We start from the raw sequence: 21,562 nt of genomic DNA, 5'->3' as shown, positions 1-21,562 counted from the left end.
CAAGGTTTCTAAGCTGTTTATTGTTATGAGAATGTAAATACAAGCTTCAAGATGCATTTTTGAAACTGGACTTTTTATATATTATGGAATTGTTATTAAAGAGAATATCCTTTCTTACCCCCAAGTGAAAACGGCACTTACAGATTTTTATTTCCAAAAGTAGGTGGGTGTGGGTTGGCATTTATACATTATCATTAACTTTTCATCACCTGGTTATTCTAAGTGGGAGAAAAAGGCCCTTTCTGATTATTAGAAGGGTCAGATAATACAGCGAGTGAGAAGCTGGTTTAAACCAGAAGAGCTTTAGGCAGAAGTTAGTCATGTAATGTGATCTGATCTACTGGGGAGAGGACTCTTGCTGGAGGTCCTATGAGATTTCTTCAGTTTTGAGATGGCGTAATTGATCAGGCTTCATGGCTGTATAGTCAGAAATAGATCACTCATCTTTACATCTTAAAAAAAAAAAAAAAGTTAAGGAGCGCCTAGGTGGGGCAGTCAATGGTGTCCGACTCTTGGTTTTGGCCTAGGCCATGATCTCAGGGTGGTGAGATGCAGCCTTGCCTTGGACTCTGTTCTTGGCATGAGTCTGCTTGAGATTCTCTCTCTCTCTCCCTCTGCCCCTCCTGCTCATACTTTCTCTTTCACTCTCAGATAAATAAGTAAATCTTTAAAAAAAAAATACCCAAACCATCAAGCAACCTTTTATTTTACCTGAAACATAGGGCACCTAATAGCTGCTGTCAACCAGTTAATAAATTCCTGTTAATGGTGAAATCAACAGCATCTTCCCTCTGCTTTTAGTAGGATCCCATTTACAGCCTAGTCAGCTGCTAGTAAGTTACTCATGAAACTAACAGGCTTTCAGAGGTGGTGCCTTTTATTGAGCACTATGCAACTATGAGTAAGTGTTAGAAAGCCTACGTTCAGTAGCCACCAATATATGAATCCATGAATTAGATAATTTGTACTTCTTTACATTCCTGACAAATTTATAGGGTCTTAATCATTCCCATTTTGCTGATCAAAAACTAGGGCTTAGCTAGGGCTAAGACTGGCTAGGATCCAGTAAGTGGTAGAGCCAGAATTCAAATCCAGGCCCGTCTGATTGTAAAGCTCTGCTTTTTAGTACCCCCTCCCCCCACATCCTGTGTGTACGCTTCGGATGTGAAGTCTTGCATAGAAAAGCATACTTCTCAGCCTCACATGGATACTTGGGAATATTGTTTCCATGGAAATATATTTTGTCTCTAATTCCATAAAAGCTGAATTTTACTATAGCAGGGATCATAGCCGAAAAAAATGATTTTTCTGCTGCCATTGTTTTTCCCTTCCTAAATTTGACACAGAACACTTTTGAGTTCCCCACAGGTCATTTCAGGTCCTCAGTATCTTTTTTGTAAAAACGAAGGGGCTAATGCTAGATGATCCTTAGGATTCCTTCAAGTCTGTCCTGTTTGCCCTTCCTGTTTCCCATTGGTTGGCAAATAATAAATGCTTGCTTTTGTTGAGTTGGGAAATGCTTTCTACTACAGCTTTTAGTTTTACAGCCAGAGAACATTAATATATTTGGGTGTATAGGATCCAAATAATAGCTTTATTTTGATTTTGGTTTGTAAAAGTCTGCCATACTTGGCTTTTCTTGAATTTTAGACGGAACATTCCTATACCTGCCACCAAGATTCTATAGTGAACGTTTTATTGTACTTGCTTTCTCATGTATCCATCCCTCTATCCGTTCACTGATCTGTCTTATTTTTGTAAGCGTTTCAGAGTAAGTTACAGACATCAGTATACTTTCTCTTTAAAAACTTCACACTGGAGAAAAGTTTAGGGTTTTTTTCCTTTGAGATAAAAGACATAAATGTAATGAAATGCATGTTGTGTCATTTGAGTTGACTAATGCATATATCTTTGACTTAGAAACCCTTATGAAGTCATTAAAATAACTTCTAATAAGAAAAAATTTCTATATCTCAAAGCAGAATTATAAAAAGTACAGTAAAATATCTCATTTCCATTCTGTCCCTCCACTTCTGTTGCCTCCTTACTCCATCCCTTGCCTTCCACTGCTATTTGTATTATTTTCTTGTGTATCTTTCCAGAATTTCTTTATACAACATACATATTTCCCTTCCATTTTTATATAAAAAATACTATTTACACTATTCTGTACCTTGTTTTATTCTCTTAAATTTATGTCTTGGAGTTCTTTGTTTATCTGAGTAGAGAAGTGCTTTTTCTGTTGTTTTTTTTTTTTTTTATAGTGCATAATTTTCCATTATATTTATTTAACTAGATTCCTACTGATGTATGCTTGGATAGTGTCTAACTTTTTACTATTACAGATAATGCTGTGATAACCTTGTCATGTATGTTTCCCACATGTGCTAGCAAATCGATCGGACAGATTCCCAGAAGTGGGGTTGCTTGGTGAAAAGGTCCATGCATTTGTATTTTTCTAAATATTATTAGATTGTCTTAAGTAGTGTATATAATAATAATTTATATTCTTTTTTAAAAAATATTTTATTTATTTATTTGACAGAGATCACAAGTAGGCAAAGAGGCAGGCAGAGAGAGAGGAGGGGGAAGCAGGTTCCCCGCTGAGCAGAGAGCCTGATGTGGGACTTGATCCCAGAACTCTGGGATCATGACTTGAGCCGAAGGCAGAGGCTTTAACCCATTGAGCCACCCAGGCACCCCAACAATTTATATTCTTATCAGGTAGAGTAGGAGAGTGACTTTTTTAATATACTTGACATGAGGCTATGTTGTTAAATTTTTCTTCTATTCTTAGAGGTGAAAAGTATGTTTCAGTATGGTTTTAATTTCCATTTCTCTTATGAATGAGGTGAAGCATCTTTTCATATGATTAAGGGCGATTTGTAATTTTCTCTGAACTGTATATTAATACCTTTGTCTTGTTAAAAATTGGATTATTGTTTTTTTTCCAGTTTCTTTTTTATGTGTTAAGGAAGTAAACACTTTTGTGATATGAGCTGCAAATGTTCTCTTCTTGGAACTCTCATTTGTCCTTAGTCCTTTTTGCCTGGTTGCCCTCATTTTTAAAAATTGTGGTAAGATTAACGTAACAGTATTTACCATTTTAAGCATTTATAGGTGTACAGTTCAGTGACATTAAATACATTTACTGTGATGTGAAACCATCACCACTATCTATTTCAAGATCTTTTTCATCATCTCAACCAGAAACTCTATACCCATTAAGAAATCACACCGCATTCCTCCCTTCTCTCAGCCTCTGGTAACTTCTATTCTCTAGTTTCTGCCTTTATGAATTTGTTTATTTGGATACTTCATATAAGTGGAATCATAGTATTTGCCCTTTGTAAACATCTCATTTTACTTAGTGTAATGTATTTTGACTTGGCTTTAGGTGTTTTTACCATGCAGAATTTTAAAATTTTTACATAGTTGTATTATCAGATTTAATGGCCTGTATATTTTGAGTTACCCCAAGGTTATAAAGTAATTTCCCCATGTTTTCTTCCAGTACTCTTGTGGTTTTATTCTCTCTCTCTTTCTGATACATTTTTATTTCATGTGCTATGTAGTGTGATTTATGGGCCAATTTAGTCCCTTCTCCCCCAGATAGTTACCCAGTTGTCCCAACATTTTTGATTAAAAAGTTTATTTCTGGGGCTCCTGGATATCTTAGTTGGGTAAGTGTCTGTCTTCAGGTCAGGTCATGATCCCAGAGTACTGGATTCAAGCCCCGCATTGGGCTCCCTGCTTGGTGGGGAGTCTGCTTCTCCCTCTTCCTGCTCATGCTTTATCTCTCCTTCTCTCTCTCAAATAAGTAAATAAAATTAAAAGAAATTTCATCGTTTCCTACTCCTTTGAGATGCCACTTTTACCATACTCAATTCCTACATATACTGTAATGTATTTCTGGACTTTTATTCTGTCTGCTTGTGTGTCATTCAGTACCACATTGTTTTTAATGATTCTTTATAAATATGTTCTTGTGTGAACACTACTAGTCTTGCCTCATTGCTCTTCTGAATATTCCTGCTATTCCACATTGTCTTCCAAAAGGTTAATAGACACATTTAAGTCTACGAGTCCACCTAGATTTGATTTTGTGTAGGATGTGAGGTACACATACCCATTTTGATCTAGCACGCTTGCTGCGTATAGACCCAGTTTTAACGTACTACACATGGATTTCTTTCGGGGCTCTCCTCTTTCCCTACATTAAGACCTCTAGGCCTTCATTATCCTAGCTTGACAAGAAGCCATTTAGCTATAAAAGTATATTTCTCCTCTTGTTCTTTTTCATAGTGAGTGTTTTGGCCTTTTCATTGTCAGTTTAACGATCGGCTTCTCAAATATTATAGGAGAGTTCCATTGGGATGTTGTTTGAAACTGGAGTTAGCCTGTAGAGTCATTTGAGGAGAACTGAAATCTTTATCATATTAAAGTTTCTAATACATGAACATTGCATTACCTTTCATTTACTTAATCTCTTTTTAGTAAAATTGTATATGTTTCTCCATTTCTTGCATTCTGATATGTTATAAAGTAAAACATTTTTTAAAATTAATATACAATGTATTATTTGTTTCAGGAGTACAGGTCTGAGATCCATCAGTCTTACACAATTCACAGCCCTCACCATAGCACATACCCTCCCCAGTGTCCATCACACAGCCAGCCATATTTTCTAATAAATAATTTTTTGTGTATATAGAAATACAGTCAACTTTAAAAAAAAAGTCCTATTGAAATCTAATTCACATACCATATAATTCCTTCATTGAAGGTGTGCCATTCAGTTTATTTTAGTGTATTTACAGATCTATCAGTATAGTCAGTTCTAGAATATTCTCATCACCTCACAAAGAAACCTTGTACCTTTTAGCTCTCCCTCCACTATCTCTTCTTCCTCTTTAGTCCTAACCGACCACTAAGCCACTTTCTGTCTCTGTATGTTTAATCTGTTGTGGACATTTCAGAGAAATAGAATCATATAACATGTGGTTTTTTGTGACTGACCTCCTGTTCTCAAGCTTCATCTATGTTGTAACATATATTAGTACTTCATTCCTTTCTATGCTCCCATTATATGGATGTAACACATTTTGTGTATCCATTTGTTTCTGGACACTTGAATTCCTTCCATCTTTAGCTATATACGGTGCTGCTACCACATTCATGTACAAGTTTTTGTATGGATATATGCTTTTGTTTTTCTGGGCATATATCTGGGAGTGGAATTGCTGAGTTGTTTGATAACTCTGTGTTTACTCATTTGCGGAACTGTCGGACTGTTTTCCGTAGGGGCTGCACCACTTTCCATTCTTACTAGCCCTGTAGAAGAGTTCTGACTTCTTCACATACTTGCCAACATTTATCATTATCTGAGTTTTTGGTTCTACCCATCCTAGTGAATGTGTTATCTCTATTAACTTTTGTCTGCTGAGTTTTGTTGCAGACAATCTTATTAAAATCTTACTAAATACTCAATTTATCCTCATTGCTTTTTTAGTAACCAGTCATTATCATCTGCAAATACCAATAGTTTAACTCCTCCTCCTAATCCTTGTATCTTTTGTTTTTAAAATAAGGTTTCTTATCTTACTGTCTTAGCTCTAAGAACCTTCTAATACATGCTGGTAGAAGCGATCATATCAGCCATCTTGGTCTTGCTCCTGCACTCAAAGGGAGTGCTTACAGCATTTCACTTTTAGGTGTGATCTTTGCCCCAGGATTTTATTGTCGTAGCCATCATTTATCAGGTTTGAGAGGTTACCTACTGTTCCCTGTTTTCTAAGAATTTTATCATGAATGGATGTTGAAGTTTATCAGACTTCATCTGTCGACATAATCTTGTATTTCTTTTCTTTTTAATCTTATTTTCCAATATTAAATCAGCCTTACATTTCTGATATCAGTCCAACTTCATTGTATTCATAAAGTGCTTGGTCCAGCTTGCTAATCTGCACCTGTTTAAAAAATTTCAAAAAACAAATTGTAAAAATAGCCTGTATTTAATTTAAAATGTTTTTTTCCCTAGTGATAAAATGCACATAGCATTTTTTCTTTAATGCACATAACATTTACCATCTTAAGCATTTTCAAAAATGGTTCAGTGACATTAAGCACATTCATCTTGTCTTGCAGCCCTTGCTACCATTCATCTCTGCAACAGTTTTCATCTTGTAAGACTAAAACTCTACAGCCATTCCACAGTAACTTCCCTATCCCCACCCTCAGTGTCTGGCAGCTGCTTAATCTACTTCCTGTCTCTATGATTTCGACTATTCTGAGGACCTCATATAAGTGGAATCATGGAGTATTTGCCTTTTTATGATTGGCTTTTTTCACTTAGTAGATGTCCTCAAGGTTCATCCCTGTTGTTACAGGAGTCAGAATTTCCTTCGTTTTCATGCCACATAATAGTCCATTATATATGTACATATGTATATATGTAAATGTATATATGTATATATGTAAATGCCACATTGATTAATCTGTTTACCTTTTGATGGATATTTGCGTTTCTCCCATGTTTTAGCTATTGATGGTAGTGCTGCTCTGAACATGGGTATAAAGATATCTCTTTGAGATCCTGTCTTCAATTCTTTTGGGGATATACCCAGAAGTGGAATTGCTAGATTATATGGTAAATAGATTTTTAGTTTTTCAAGGAAGTACCACAAGGTTTCCCACAGTGCCTGAACCATTTTGCATTCCCACCAAAAATGCACAAGTTCTTGAGTTTCTCCCCATCTTTGCCAAGATTTATTTTGTTTTCCTGATAGTGGCCATTTTAATTGGTATGCAGGTGGTATCTCATTGTAATTTTGATTTGCATATTTATTTATTTATTTATTTATTTTCAGCATAACAGTATTCATTATTCTTGCACCATACCCAGTGCTCAATGCAATCCATGCCTTCTATAATACCCACCACCTGGTACCCCGACCTCCCACCCCCCACCCTTTCGAAACCCTTAGATTGTTTTTCAGAGTCCATAGTCTCTCATGGTTCACCTCCCCTTCCAATTTCCCCCAACTCCCTTCTCCTCTCTAACTCCCCATGTCCTCCATGCTATTTGTTATGCTCCACAAATAAGTGAAACCATATGATAACTGACTCTCCCTGCTTGACTTATTTCACTCAGCATAATCTCTTCCAGTCCTGTCCATGTTGCTACAAAAGTTGGGTATTCGTCCTTTCTGATGGAGGCATAATACTCCATAGTGTATATGGACCACATCTTCCTTATCCATTCATCCTGATTTGCATTTTCTTAATGATTAGTTATGTTGAGCATCTTTTCATGTATTTATTGGCCATTTGTATATCTTCTTTGCAGATAATGTCTGTTCAAATCCTTTGCCCATTTTTTACTTTTATTTTTTGATGTCATTTTAACCATCTTTTTAAAATTAGGCATTCTTATATATTCTGTATTTAATCCATTACCAGATATGTGATTTTCAAGTATTTTCTCCCATTTTTGGGTTTACTTTTTTTTCATAGTACTCTCTTTATAATCCTTTTTATTTTGGTAGAATCAGTACTAATAAAAAAAAGAATCAGTACTAATATTCCTACTTTTATTTCTCATTTTAGTAACTCGAGTCTTCTCTCTTTTTCTTAGTCCATTTAGCTTAAGTTATCTTGATTTTGTTGATGATTTAAAAAATCCAACTTTTGACTTCATTGATTTTCTCTTTCATTTTATATTTTGTTAATCTCTGATCTAATCTTTATTTCCTTCCTTCTGCTAGCTTTGTAGAGATTTTGTAAACTAGCTTGACAAAGCCAGTTGTAGAGTTGAGTTGTTGATTTGAGATCTCTCTTGTTTTTCAATGTAAGCATTTATAGCTATGAATTTCCCTCTTAATACTGCTTTCACTGCATCCCCTAAGTTCTAGTATGTTGGGTTTTTTTTTTTTTTATTTCTACGAATTTTCTAGTTTCCCTGTGATTTCTTTGATTCATTGGTTGTTTAAAAGTGTGTTGTTTAATTCCCATAAATTATGGGTTTTCTGATTTTACTTCTGTTGTTGATGATTTCATCCTCTTGAGAAGATACTTCATAGGGTATCTGTCTTTTTAAGTCTGTTGAAAATTTGTGGCCTAACATATGGTATATCCTGAAAAATGTTCCAGGTAAACTTGAGAAGAATGTTTATATTGATGTTGGGTAGAATGTTTTTTGTATGTCTGTTCTATCTAGTTGGTTTGTTGTGTTGTTTAAGTCCTTTGTTTGCTTACTTCTGTCTGGTTCTATCCATTATTGAGAGTGGGGGATTGAAGTTTCCAACTATTATTGTAGAACTGTTTTTTCCTTCAGTTCACTCAGCTTTTACTTCATAGATTTTGCTCATTTGATATTAGGTATATAAATGTTTATAATTGTATCTTCTTGCTGCATTGAACCTTTCATTAACATGTAGGTGTTCTTCTTTGTGTCTTGTAAATCTTTTTTTAAAAAAATATTTTATTTATTTATTTGACAGAGAGAGAGAGAGATCACAAGTAGGCAGAGAGGCAGGCAGAGAGAGGGGGGGAAGCAGGCTCCCTGCTGAGCAGAGAGCCCCATGCGGGGCTCGATCTCAGGACCCTGAGATCATGACCTGAGCTGAAGGCAGAGGGTTAACCCACTGAGCCACCCAGACACCCCTTGTAAATCTTTTTTCACCTAAAGTCTGTTTTGTCTGATATCAGTAGAGCCATCACTGCTCTCTTTTGCTTACTATTTGCTTTGGATATTTGTATCTGTCCTTTCACTTTTAATCTCACTGTGTCTTTGGATCTAAAGTGAGTCTGTTACAGATAACATATGGTTGGATCATGTGTTTTTATCCATTCAAATTTCTGTCTTTTGATTGGAGAGTTTAACCAATTTATAATTAAAGTAATAACTGAAAAAGAGGAACATACTTCCATCATTTTGCTGTTTGTTTTCTATAGGCCTTCCAGTTTTTTTTACCCTTATTTCCTGTATTACTGTTGTCTTTTGTGTTTAGTTGACTTTTGTAGTGAAATGTTCCTTTTTCATTTCTTTTTGTATGTATTATAGTGATTTTCTTTGTGTTCACCACAAGATTACATTTGACATCATAAATTTTTAATGCTCTAATTTAAATTTGTACTAGATTAATTTCAACAACATATAAAGCCCTCTTCTTCTTTACAGCTTTACCCCACCCCTTTCAGTTATTGATGTTATGAAATTATATCTTTATACATTGTACACTGTAGAGCATAAACTGGTTAAGTTTTATAAATGCATTGGTTTCTTAAATTATGTAGAAAACAAAATGTAGAGTTACAAGCCAAAGTTACGATAATACTAGCTTTTAGGGTAATTGTTTTTTAAAAAATGATGACTCTCTTGAAACATGTAAAAAACAAAAAGTAGTGTTACAAACCCTTGTTACAGAAATACTGGCTTTTATAATTGCCAGTGTTTTTACCTTTATTGAGATCTTTATTTCTTCATATGTCTTAAGATTACTGTCTAATGTCCTTTGATTTCACCCTGCATGACTCCCTTGAGTATTTCTTGTAGGACAGGTCTAGTGGAAACAAGGTTTCACTCCATTTTTGTATATCTGGGAATATCTTAATTTCTCCCTCACTTCTGAACGACCGTTTTGCCAGATACAGGATTCTCGGTTCACAGTATTTTTCTTTTAGCCCTTTGAATACATTGGCCCACTGTGTACTGGCCTCCAAAGTTGTTGTTGTTGTTTTAAAGATTTTATTTATTTGGCAGAGAGAGAGAGAGACCACAATCAGGCAGAGAGGCAGGCAGAGAGAGGGTGGGGAAGCAGGCTCCTCACTGAGCAGAAAGCCCGATGCGGGGCTCGACCCCAGGACCCAGAGATCATGACCCGAGCTGAAGGCAGAGGCTTAACCCACTGAGTCAACAAGGTGCCCCATGGCCTCCAAAGTTTTTGATGAGAGATTTGTATACGTCTTTATTGAGGATCCCTTGTATATGCCAAGTCAGTTCTCTCTTACTGCTTTTAAGATTCTGTTTTTTGAAAGTTTGATTCTGATTTGTTGGTGTGGGAGTCTCTTTAAGTGATCTTACTTGGTGTTTGTGGAGCATCTTGGATGTTTGTATTTATTCCTCTCATCAGATTTGGGGTTTTTGCTCAGTATTTCTTCAGATACTCTCTGTTTCTGTCTTTCTCTTTTTTGGGATTCCTACAATGTGCATATTGCTATGCTTAATGGTGTTCCACAGGTTCCTTAGGTTCTTAATTTGCATTTCCCTGATAATTTTTTATGTTGAACACCGTTTCATATCACCTCTTGGCCATCTGTATGTATTCTTTTGAAAACTGTTCAATTCCTCTGCCCACTTTAAAATCATGTCCTTAGTTTTTTTGCTGTTGAGTTGTACAATATCTTACATATTTTGGGTATTAACCCCTTACTAGTTATAGTATTTGCAAATATTTTCTCCCATTCTGTAGGTTGCCTTTTTATTTTTATCAGTTGTTTCCTTTTTTCTGTGCAGAAGCTTTATAGTTTGGTGTAGTCTCATTTATTTATTTTTGCTTTTGTAGTTTGTGTTTCCTTTGTCCTGTCCAGGAAATTACTGCCAAGATCAATGTCAAGGAGCTTTTTCCTTTGTTTTCTTCTAGGAGTTTTACAGTTTTAGGTCTTACACTTAAGTCTTTAATTTATTTCAAGTTCACTTTTGTAAGGGCTGTGAGATAGGGATGCACTTTCATTCTGAAGTGTGTGGTTTTCCAGTTTCCCCATTACCACTTATTGAAGAGACTACCCTTTCCCTCATTGGGTATTCTTGGCTCCTTGGCAAATATTAATTGACTGTATATACATGAATTTATTTCTGGGCTCTCATTTTTTGTTCCATTGCTCTATGTGTTGATTTTATGCCAATACCAGATTTTGCAGTATAGTTTGCAGTCAGGAAATAAAATGCTTCTGCCTTTGCTCTTCTTTCTTAGGGTTGCTTTGGCTATTCAAAGTCTTTTGTGGAAGTGTTATTTTTTAATGAATTTCTCCATTTAATCTTTGTTTTTAAAGTTTTTGGCACGACATTCTTAAAATATCTGATTTTCTGTTAAATCTCAGCAGCATCTGTGGTTGTATCCTTGTTTTCATTTGAACAGTTGTTTATGTCTCTCTCTTTTCTTCCAGGAGTTTTACTAGAGGTTTCTTGCTTTCATTTATTAAAAAACAAAACAAAACAAAACAAAACAAAATATCTTATCTTTTGGCTTTCTTAATCCTTTCTAGACATTTGTTTTCTATTTTAGTAATTTGTTTCTTTATTATTTTTTCCTTTGGTTTTTTCATTTTTCTTTCTGACTACTTTAACAGTTTATTAATTTTTAGTTTTTCTAGTGTAAAGCATCTAAGGCTATTGATTTTAGGTATTCATCTACCTACATTCCACAAAATTTATTATTTAGTTATCTTGTTATTAAATTTGAAGCTTTTTAAAAAAATGTAACCCATTAGCTATTTTAAAATATGATTTTAAATTTTTAGGTGACTTTTTTTTGGAAATTATTAATTTTTAAAATTCAATTGTTCTATGGTAAAAGAATATGATACCAGTCCTTTGACATTTGTTGGGCTAACTTTATGGCCTAGTACATGATCAGTTTACAGAGATGTTCTGTGTGGACTTGAAAAGAACATGTTTGCTCCAACTGTAGCTTGCATGCATTGCATGCATATTTTATATGTCCCTTAGATCCAACTAATTTATTATGCTATTCAAATTTTATGTATCATTATTGAGTTTTAAATTGCTAGATCTATCAGTTACTGAACAAGGTGTGTCAAAACTTCCTAACACAATGATGGATTTGTTAATTTCTTCTTAATTTTATAAGTGTTTAATTTTGAAATAGTTATTTGCTGCATACAAGTTTAGAATTTTTAAGTACCTCGAGTTTGGAATTGTTTTATCTTCCAGGTAATTTGAACTATTTATTGTTAATATAGTCTGTCTCTATAGAGAGAGAATGAGAGGGAGAAGAAGAGAGAGGCAGTATCTTCATTGCTAGTAATTCTTTTTGCCTTAAATTCTATTTTGTATGGTGTGGATAGATTTTTCTTTTGGTTAGTATTTTCCAGGTATTTCTCTTTTTAATTACTTATGTTTTAGGTATGTCCCTTATAACAGCATGTAGTGGGATATCTGTTTTTCTTAATCTAGTTTGCCAATTTTTGTACTTTAACTGAAGATTTAATCTATTAATATTTATCATTACTGATAATGGGATTTATTTTTACTGCCTAATTGTTTTCTATTTGTTCTAATTTTCTGCTTTACCTCCACTGTGTTGTTAGATTGAGATGTTTTCTCTCCCTTTCCTCATTTCATTTTCACATTCATTTCCCATTTTTTTTAGACAGCATTTAGTTTAAAACATCTATTCTGATGATCTTTGTCTTCTCATTGTTGTGTAATCTATTAACACTTAGTATAATTATTGATATTATTGAGTTTAGAACTATTATTTTATTTTATTATTTTTCTTTAAAAGATTTATTTATGTATTTATTTATTTATTTACAAGCATCAGACAGGCAGGCAGGGAGAGAGGAGGAAGCAGGCTCCCTGATGAGCAGAGAGCTCGATGCGGGGCTCGATGCCAGGACCCTGGGATTACGACCTGAGTCGAAGGCAGAGGCTTTAACCCACTGTGTCACCCAGGCGCCCCTAGAACTATAATTTTATTATCTATTTTTATTTGTCTCTCTTTTTCTTTCCTCTTATACTTTTTATTTTGCCTTTTTGCAGATTGTTTGAAAAATTTTAAGAATTCTTTGTTAATCTATTGGCTTTTCAACTGCATATCATTGTCCTGTTGCTTTTAGTGCATTCTCTTAAGGATTACAATACATATTCTTAATATTTTAGGGTAGTTAGGGTTAATATTATACAACTTTATGTAAAGTGTAGATGCCTTACTACCATGTAACTCTTTATCTGTTCCCCATCCTTTATGCTATTGTCATGTATGTCACATCTATATACATTAAAAACCCACAAGAAAATGTATTTTTTGCTGAAATCATATATATTTTAAAGAAATTGAAAGATCCACATTATCCACATTAACATTTTCCTTCATCCTGAAGGACTTCTTTTGTTATGTACTGAGATACAGTTCTTCTAGAAATGAATTTCTCCTAATTTTCCTGTATCTGAAAATGTATCTATTGTGCCTTCATATTTGAAGGGTATTTTGAGTGTATATAGAATTCTGGTTTAATATTTTTCTTTTTGTTTTGTTTTCCAGTAGTTTTCTAGCATTTTCTAACCTCCATAGTTTCTGGTGAACATCAGGTGTCATTTAAACTATTATCCCTCTGTATGTCATACAGTATGTTGTTTTTATCTTAGAACTTTGATGATTTCTCCTTATATTTGGCTTACAGCAGCTTAACCAGGATGTCCATCACATAGTTTTCTTCATATTTATCCTGTTTGGAGTTTACTAAACTTCTTGGATTTGTGAATTTATATCTTTTAACAAAGTAGGAAACATTCTGACCATCATTTTTTTCAAGTGCTTTCTTTGTCCTTTTCAGTCTTCCCTCTTTCTGTGGCTTCAGCTGGATACATCTTAGAATGTATCCAATTTTTGGTATAGAGCCTGCCGTCCTTGAAGCTCTGCTAGTTTTTTCATACTTTTATGTATATGGTCTTCATATAATTTCTACTGTTCTATTTGAGTTTTACTGACTTCACCTTCTCTTGTCCACATTGTGGTTTTAGGGGTAAAATTCATTCATCCAATGAATTATTTTTTCAGATATTGCCTTTTAAGTTTTTAGAAGTATTTTTAAGACATCCATCTTGTTCTTTCTCATTTGTTTCTTTAAATAGTTTTTTTCTCTGGTGAGATATTGCTGTCTTCTTCACTGTGAGCATATTTTCTTTTTCCTCATTAAACGTAGTTATAATAGTTCCTTTAAAATTCTTCTTCTCTGCCAATTCCAAAATCAAAATAGTCTATGGATTGGTATCCATTGTGGTTTTTTCTTTTGAGAATAGGTCACAATTTTCTTTTCTTTTCCTTTTTTTTTTTTTTTAAGTATGCTGAGCAATTTTGGATTATATCCTTGTGTTGTGCCCTTTTTAAAAACCTTGGGTCTTCTTCATAATCTGCCCGTTGGGTTTTCTTTTCTTTTCTTTTTTCTTCTTCAATCTCCATTGTCTGCAGATAGTTGTTTTAATGTAATTTGTCGAAGTTTAAATTTATTATTTCAGGGGAAGAGGTCTGGTGTAAGCTTACTCCATTATTATAACTTTATTTTTAAATATATATTTTGGAATATGGAGAACATGTATTCAAGAAAAATGGGGATTTCTCTGGGTATGTATGATGGATTTTATTTTGCAGTTTTCCCCCCTTATTTTCAAGTTTTTATTTAGATGCCAGGTATTTAACATGCAGTGTACTCTTAGTTTCAGGTGTAGAATTGAGTGATTCATTGCGTCCATACAACACCCTGTGCTCATCACAAGTGCTCTCCTTCATAATACCTACCAGCCATTTAAGGTTCTGATTATTTGAAATACAGTATTGTTTCATACTATATTGAATTTTTAAAGGTTTTTTTTTTTAATTTATTTTTTATTTTCAGCATAACAGTATTCATTATTCTTGCACCACACCCAGTGCTCCATGCAATCCGTACCCTCTATAATACCCACCACCTGGTACCCCGACCTCCCACCCCCCCGCCCCTTAGAAACCCTTAGATTGTTTTTCAGAGTCCATAGTCTCTCATGGTTGACCTCCCCTTCCAATTTCCCCCAACTCCCTTCTCCTCTCTAACTCCCCATGTCCTCCATGCTATTTGTTATGCTCCACAAATAAGTGAAAACATATGATAATTGACTCTCTCTGCTTGACTTATTTCACTCAGCATAATCTCTTCCAGTCCCGTCCATGTTGCTACAAAAGTTGGGTATTCGTCCTTTCTGATGGAGGCATAATACTCTATAGTGTATATGGACCATATCTTCCTTATCTATTCGTCCGTTGAAGAGCATCTTGGTTCTTTCCACAGTTTGGCGACTGTGGCCATTGCTGCTATAAACATTGGGGTACAGATGGCCCTTCTTTTCACTACATCTGTATCTTTGGGGTAAATACCCAGGTTTTTTTTTTGTTTTTTTTTGTAATTGTTTTTAAGCTTTGGTACAAAATGTTTATAAGAAGGTCATTCCATTTCTAAGCCTAGCAGTTCTCAACGTTGGGTGACTTTGACCCCAGGGAATGTTTTACAATGTCTGGAGACATTTTTGACCATCACATGTGGGGTGCAAGTACTACTTAAATCTGGTGGTTGGAGACAGAGATGTTGCTACAAGGCAGTAGAGCGGTCACCACAGCAGAACATGATCTGGTCCAAAATGGCGGTATTGCTGAGGCTGAGAAATCCTGTCCTAAGTAAATTCTGTGAATTATGGTACTTCTATAATGTTGACTTGCTGGATGGCTAGGGAGAATCCCTTGTAAACTAAAGTTTCTTTCATTACTAAAGTCTTCTTACAGGGGTAACCAGTTCTATGCTAATGTTGTTTCTCCAAAATCACATGGATAAATGTAATTTAAGTTGTTTTACCAAATCAGATATGTTTGTGGGTTTCATAAAACAGACTCTTAACTGTAGAGAGCAAACTGGGAGATACTGGAGGGGAGGTGGGCAAGGGAATGGGCTAGATGGGTGGTGGGGATTAAGGAGGGCACTTGTGATGAGCACTGCTTATTGTAAGTGGCAAATTACTAAATTCTACACCCGAAACCAATATTACACCGTATGTTAACTAACTGGAATTGAAATAAAAACTTGCAACTACACAAAAAGTTTCCAAAGGGTGCTTTTGAAAACTCAAAATCTTATTAGTGTAACCATCCTTTTTACCTACCTTCTTCGAATTTTGCATTTTATAAGTGAATATAATTCCTTACATTGAATAAATTGGGAGACTAGGGAGAACACTAGTTTAGTATAATAATTTAAGAAAGAAAAAGATACCTGAAATATGAAGTTGGCTTCTGTATAATTGGTTATGTTTTTTTTAGTCTGCAGTAGAATAAAGATTTGAAACGCCTCCTCCCCCACCCCCCAAACTCTAGAGATGTATTACTTTCTGTATATTTTTTCCATGTCTCGGTTTGGTTTGAAATGTAAATGATCTTGGGTTCTACACTAGCACTTAACAAGAAAATGAAAGGAAGAGCTACCATTTCTATTTCTCCTGTGATGAAATTATATATGACCTGACAAAGGAATTCTTTAATACTATTGATCTTCAAAAACATTTACAATTCTGTTTTATTTAAATAGTGATGTAGGATTGAAATAATAAAAATTAGTTACATGAATCTCTTGGGAATCACCTGTCAGGCACACTTTGATCTTCTAGATCAGTGGCTCTCATTGTCATTATTATTGGCTCTCAGAGCAGTGATAAGAAAGGAAAATAATACTTTTTCTTCTCCTTTTAAAGCTTGATTTCATAAACCTTGAATAGAAGATAATTAAGAATGATGCCAGCTTTTAGAATGTAATACACAAATTATACTTTTTGCCAACAAAATAAAGCTTGCAAATAGACTTAAAAAGTAAAGTTGTCTAAATGAAAATTAGTTGCTTTGAATGGGTCTTCGTCTGTATTTCATGTCATCATTAACACCCTTTTTTGGAGAGAAAAAGAGAGTCGTAGTGTCTCCTTTAGTTCCTTAGTTTCTTTTTCTTGCCCAATTACCTTCATTTGTAGGACAAAATTAATATTCCCAGCATTTAAAGCTGTTTTGAAGCAGTTCAGCAGCTGGTATAAGATTAGGAGAGAATTCATCTCCATCAGTTGCTTCTTACAGTGGGCTTCTGGGGAATACCTTTGACTCCAAGATGCAGGAATCTTCTTAAATCTCTCTTAAAATTTTTTTCTTTCTTCATTTCTGCTTCAAATATTAAAAACTCTAACATAGTTAGTTTGACGTGTTCACATTCTTAAAGCTGTTGTGCTGGAGCGGATCATTTAGTGCTACCCCTAAATTACACATTTCTGCTTTTTCTAGTCCAGCCTGTGTCTTCTTTTTTTAGTGTTGGAGGTTGGGAATGTAATGCTAATTTGCCTTTTTACATTATGCAGTGCGTGCACATTCGCACAGAATTTTAAAAGGGGGATGTGAGATCTTTCCCTCCCAACATTGACCCCAACTACCTACTTTCTTTCTATGTCGGTCTTCTTTTTGTGTGTGCGTGTAAGTTTTTATTTGAATTCCAGTTAATGTACTGTGTAGTATCTAGTTTCAGGTGTACAACTTAGTGATTCAGCATTTCCGTACATCAGCTGGTGCTCATCACAAGTGCAGTCCTTAATCCCCTTCACCTGTTTCACCTGTCCCCCACCCCCCACTGCCTCTGCTGTGGTAACCATCAGTTTGTTCTCTGCATCTCCAGCTAAGAGTCTGTTTCCTGGTTTGCTTCTTTCTTTCTTCCTTCCTTCCTGCCTCCCTCCCTTCCTCCGGCCATTCTTCCCTCCCTCCCTCCCTCCCTCCCTTCCTCCTCCTGTTTCTTTCTTTTTCTCTTTTCTCTTTCTCTCTTTCTTCTCCCTTTGCTCATTTGTTTTGTTTCTTAAATTCACAGTCAAGATGGCTTATCTGTCACCCATAAGGATGCCCTTTGGGATTATTTCCTCCCACTTCTGCCTGCCCCATCCCCCCCCCCAAATTCACTCATCAATCCTCTTTGTATCAATATACATATGTATACATATGTTCATATTTTTTGGAATTGTACATATGTGCAGTAACTCAGGAGGTACTCTTTTTTTGTCTGACTTATTTTACTCAGTATAGTTCATTGTGACACATTCATGTGTCTTTTTTATTACTGAGAACTATTTCATTCTGTGGTAGTATGTAATTTCATGTATATGTTTTATAAGTATATTATTTAATATATAAATTTGTATATATTATTTAATGTATGTTAATATAACTATATATTAAATATATTTTATATGTATGCTCAATTCTTGCTAATATTTGGTCTTTGACCTGGATTCCTGACACAGAGCTCTTAAATCCCTTGGATTTTCGTGGGTGACAGGAGTGTCTTCTGTTCTACTGGAGATGACTCTTGGAGGGCTCCTGCAAGGGGGGGCAGGGGTGCTGGTCGCTGGAAGGACCAAGCCATGATTAGAAATTTGAATTTTGAGCTCCAGTCCCTATCCTCTGGAGAGGAGAGTGGAGGGAGGGGCTGGAAATGGAGTCAGTAATTGATCATGCCCACCTGAGAGAGTCTCCATAAAAATCCCTCAAGTAAAAGGTTTAGAGAGCTTTCAGGGTGTTCAAACCCTGGAGATGCCGGGAGGGTTTTGCTTCTGGAGAGGACATAGAAGCTCTGTGCCCCTTCCCTACACCTTGCCCTAAGTCTCTTTTTATCTGGTTGTTAATCTGTATGATTTATTACATCCTCTATAATAAAATGGTAAATGTAAGTGTTGCCCTTAGTTCCGTGAACCATTCTGGCAAATTATGGAACCCAGTGAAGGGTTCCTGGGAACACCGAGTTAGAGCTAGTCAGTCAGTAGTACCTCAGACAAACTGGTGACAGGTGTCACAATGAGAACAGTCTTTCGGATTGAGCCCTTAACTTATGGGATTTGCCCCTGATTTTCTCCCGAGTTTTATTAAAAATCAAAATAAAATTCGCACAACAGAATAGTCATCCCTTTAAAATGTACAATTCTGTGACATTAAGAACATTCAGAGTATTGTGCAGCCGTCACCACCGTCTAGTTCCAGAACTTCATCAGCCCAAATGGAAACTCTGTACTCATACTCCGTGTCTGGCAAACACCGATGTGTTGTTCTCTGTCACTGTGATTTGCCTATGGACATATGGACTGTATGCTGCTATATGGACATTTCACGTAAACAGAATAAAAATTATGGCCTTTTTTGTCTGGTCCCTTTCACTTAAGCGTAATCTTTTCAAGGTTCATCCATGCTGTAGAATGAGTACTTGAGCCCTTCAGATGGGTGGACAATATTCCATTATATAGTGCACAGTTGACTCCTGAACAACATGGGTTTGAACTGTGTGGGTCCATGGATTTTTTTATAGTACAGTAGTGTAAATGTATTTATTTTTTCTCTTCCTTATTTTCTTAATAATATTTTCCTTTCTCTAACTTAATTTCCTGGTAACAATACAGCATATGATACATAAAACATACAAAATGGGTTACATTGTTAACATTGACTATTTATGTTATCAGTAAGGCTTCCCAACAGTAGGCTATTAGTAAAGTTTTGGGGGAGTCAAAAGTTATATGCAGATTTCCAGCTGCATGGGAATCAGTGCCCCAAACCCTCCTGGTGTTCAAGGGTCCACTCTGTTTTATTTACCCATTCGTCGGTGGCATTTGTATTTCTGATTTTTGGCTATTTGTGAAAAATGTTGCTATGAACGTTCGTGTTATAAGTTTTTGTGCAGACATACTTTTCAGTTCTCTTGGGTCTATGCCTAGGAATGGAATTGCTAGGTCATATGGTAGCTGTATATTTAATTGTTAGTAGAACTGCCAGGCTGTTTTCCAAAGAGGCTGCACATTTTATGTTCCCACCAGCAATATATGAGAATTCTGATTTCTTCACATTCTAGTTCTTTCTATTTTTTAAAAAAGATTTTATTTATTTATTTGACAGAGAGAGAGATCACAAGTAGGCAGAGCAGTAGGCAGAGAAAGAGGGGGAAGCAGGCTCCCTGCTGAGCAGAGATCCCAGGACCCTGAGATCATGACCTGAGCCAAAGGCAGAGGCTTAACCTGCTGAGCCACCCAGGCGCTCCATATTTCTATTTTTTTAAAGATAAACTGTATAGTTTTTGATTTTACATTTAACCCCGTGGTTCACTTTGAGTTAATTTTTTATGTACAGGTATTTTTCTTTTTCTTTTCAATGTCTAATTGTCCCACCACCAGTTGTTGAAAAAGACTTTTCTTCCACTGAATTGTTTTTGTACCTTTGTCAAAAATCAGTTGGGTATATTTGTATAGGCCTGTTTTTGATCATTTTTTTCTTTTAAGAACTTCCTTTAGATCTGCTGGTGACAAATTATTTTAGTTGCCCCTCATCTGAGAATATCTTGCCTTCTCCTTCGTTCTTGAAGGATATTTTCACGGATTATATGATTCTGCATCAAGAATTCTTTTCTGTCAGCACCTGAAAAATTTTATGCTACTTCCTTTGGGCCTCTCTGGTTTCTGGTGAGAATTTGCTCTCATTTGAATTGCCTTTTTTTTTTTTTTTTTTTTTAATCCCTCCTATACGTTTTGTTTTTCTCTGGCTGCTTTCAGGAGCTTCTCCTTGCCTTTAGCTTTCTTAAGTTTTATTATGATGTGTCTTGGCATAGAATTTTTTTGGGTTTATTCTGTTTGGTGCTTACTCAGCTTCCTGGATTGGTAAGTTTATGTCTCTTGCCACATTTGGTCAGTTTCAATCTGCCTTTCTTTGAGTACTTTTTCAGGTCTGTCCCCTCTTTCTCTTCTCCTTTTAAGATTTTGATGAAATAAATGTTAGATCTTTTGTGAAGTCCCACAGGGACCTGAGTCTTCTTTCTTTCTTTCTTTTCAAAGTTTATTTTCTCTGTGTTGTTCATACTGGGTAATTCGTACTGTTCTATCTTCAGGTTCACGCACGATTTCCTGTGTTTCCTCCATTTTGTTATTGAGCTCATCCACCAAACTTTGTATCTGGGTTGTTGTTTTTTTTGGTTCTAAGATTTCCATTTCACTCTTCTTTATATCTTCCGTTTCTTTGCTGAGACTTTCTGTTTCTTTGTTGAGGTTTCTGTTCTATCATTTTTTTCCCTGAGGGTGTTTGTAATTGCTTATTGAAGCGTTTTAATTATGGCTGTTTAAAATCCTTGTCAGATAACTCTAACTTTCTGTCATCTCAGTATTGGCGTTTATTAGCTGTCTTTTCAAATTCTTCTTGAAGGATGCCTGGGTGGCTCAGTTGGTTGAGTGTCTGCCCTTTGCTCAGGTCATGATCCCGGGGTCCTGGGATCAAGTGCTGCATCAGCTCCTTGCTCAGCAGGGATCCTGCTTCTCCTTCTCCCTCTGCCATTTCCCCTGCTTGTGCTCTCTGGCTCTATCTCTCTGTCAAATAAATAAATAAAATCTTAAAAAAAATTTTCTTGGGATCTTCCTGGTTCTCAGTATAATGCATGATTTTTGTTTGAAACCTGGACAGTTGGGTATTACGTTTTGAGACTCTAGATCCTACTAGATCTAGAGCCAACTTTTAGTCAGCTTTCTTTGACACTGCTCTGGCCAGGGAAGAGGAGGGTACATGCCACCTTGTTACTGCCAGATGGAAGCAGAAGCTTTGCCTCCCTTGGCCTCTGTTGATACCCGAGACGTAAATTCCTTATTCCTGCTTGGTGTGTGTTGGTCTCCAGTGACACTGTCATGAATATGGCCTCATCGCTGCTGGGCTATGGTCAAAGTTCTGACTCTCCTCTAGACTCCTCTGGTCCCACC

The 21,562-nt window shown here is 35.7% G+C and overlaps 1 protein-coding gene across 7 annotated transcripts in view; it reads left to right on the top strand.

Annotated features, from left to right (window-relative positions):
* CYLD (CYLD lysine 63 deubiquitinase) overlaps window positions 1–21,562 on the top strand; it is a 75,769-nt gene that overhangs the window by 11,062 nt on the left and 43,145 nt on the right. The gene's annotated exons all lie outside the window — the stretch shown is intronic.

This window comes from Neovison vison, chromosome 7 (assembly GCF_020171115.1).
Source record: "Neovison vison isolate M4711 chromosome 7, ASM_NN_V1, whole genome shotgun sequence".
In the NCBI taxonomy this organism is placed as follows: Eukaryota; Metazoa; Chordata; class Mammalia; order Carnivora; family Mustelidae; genus Neogale; species Neogale vison.
Note: the sequence above shows the minus strand (reverse complement) of the source record. Positions and strands in the feature narration are given on the sequence as shown.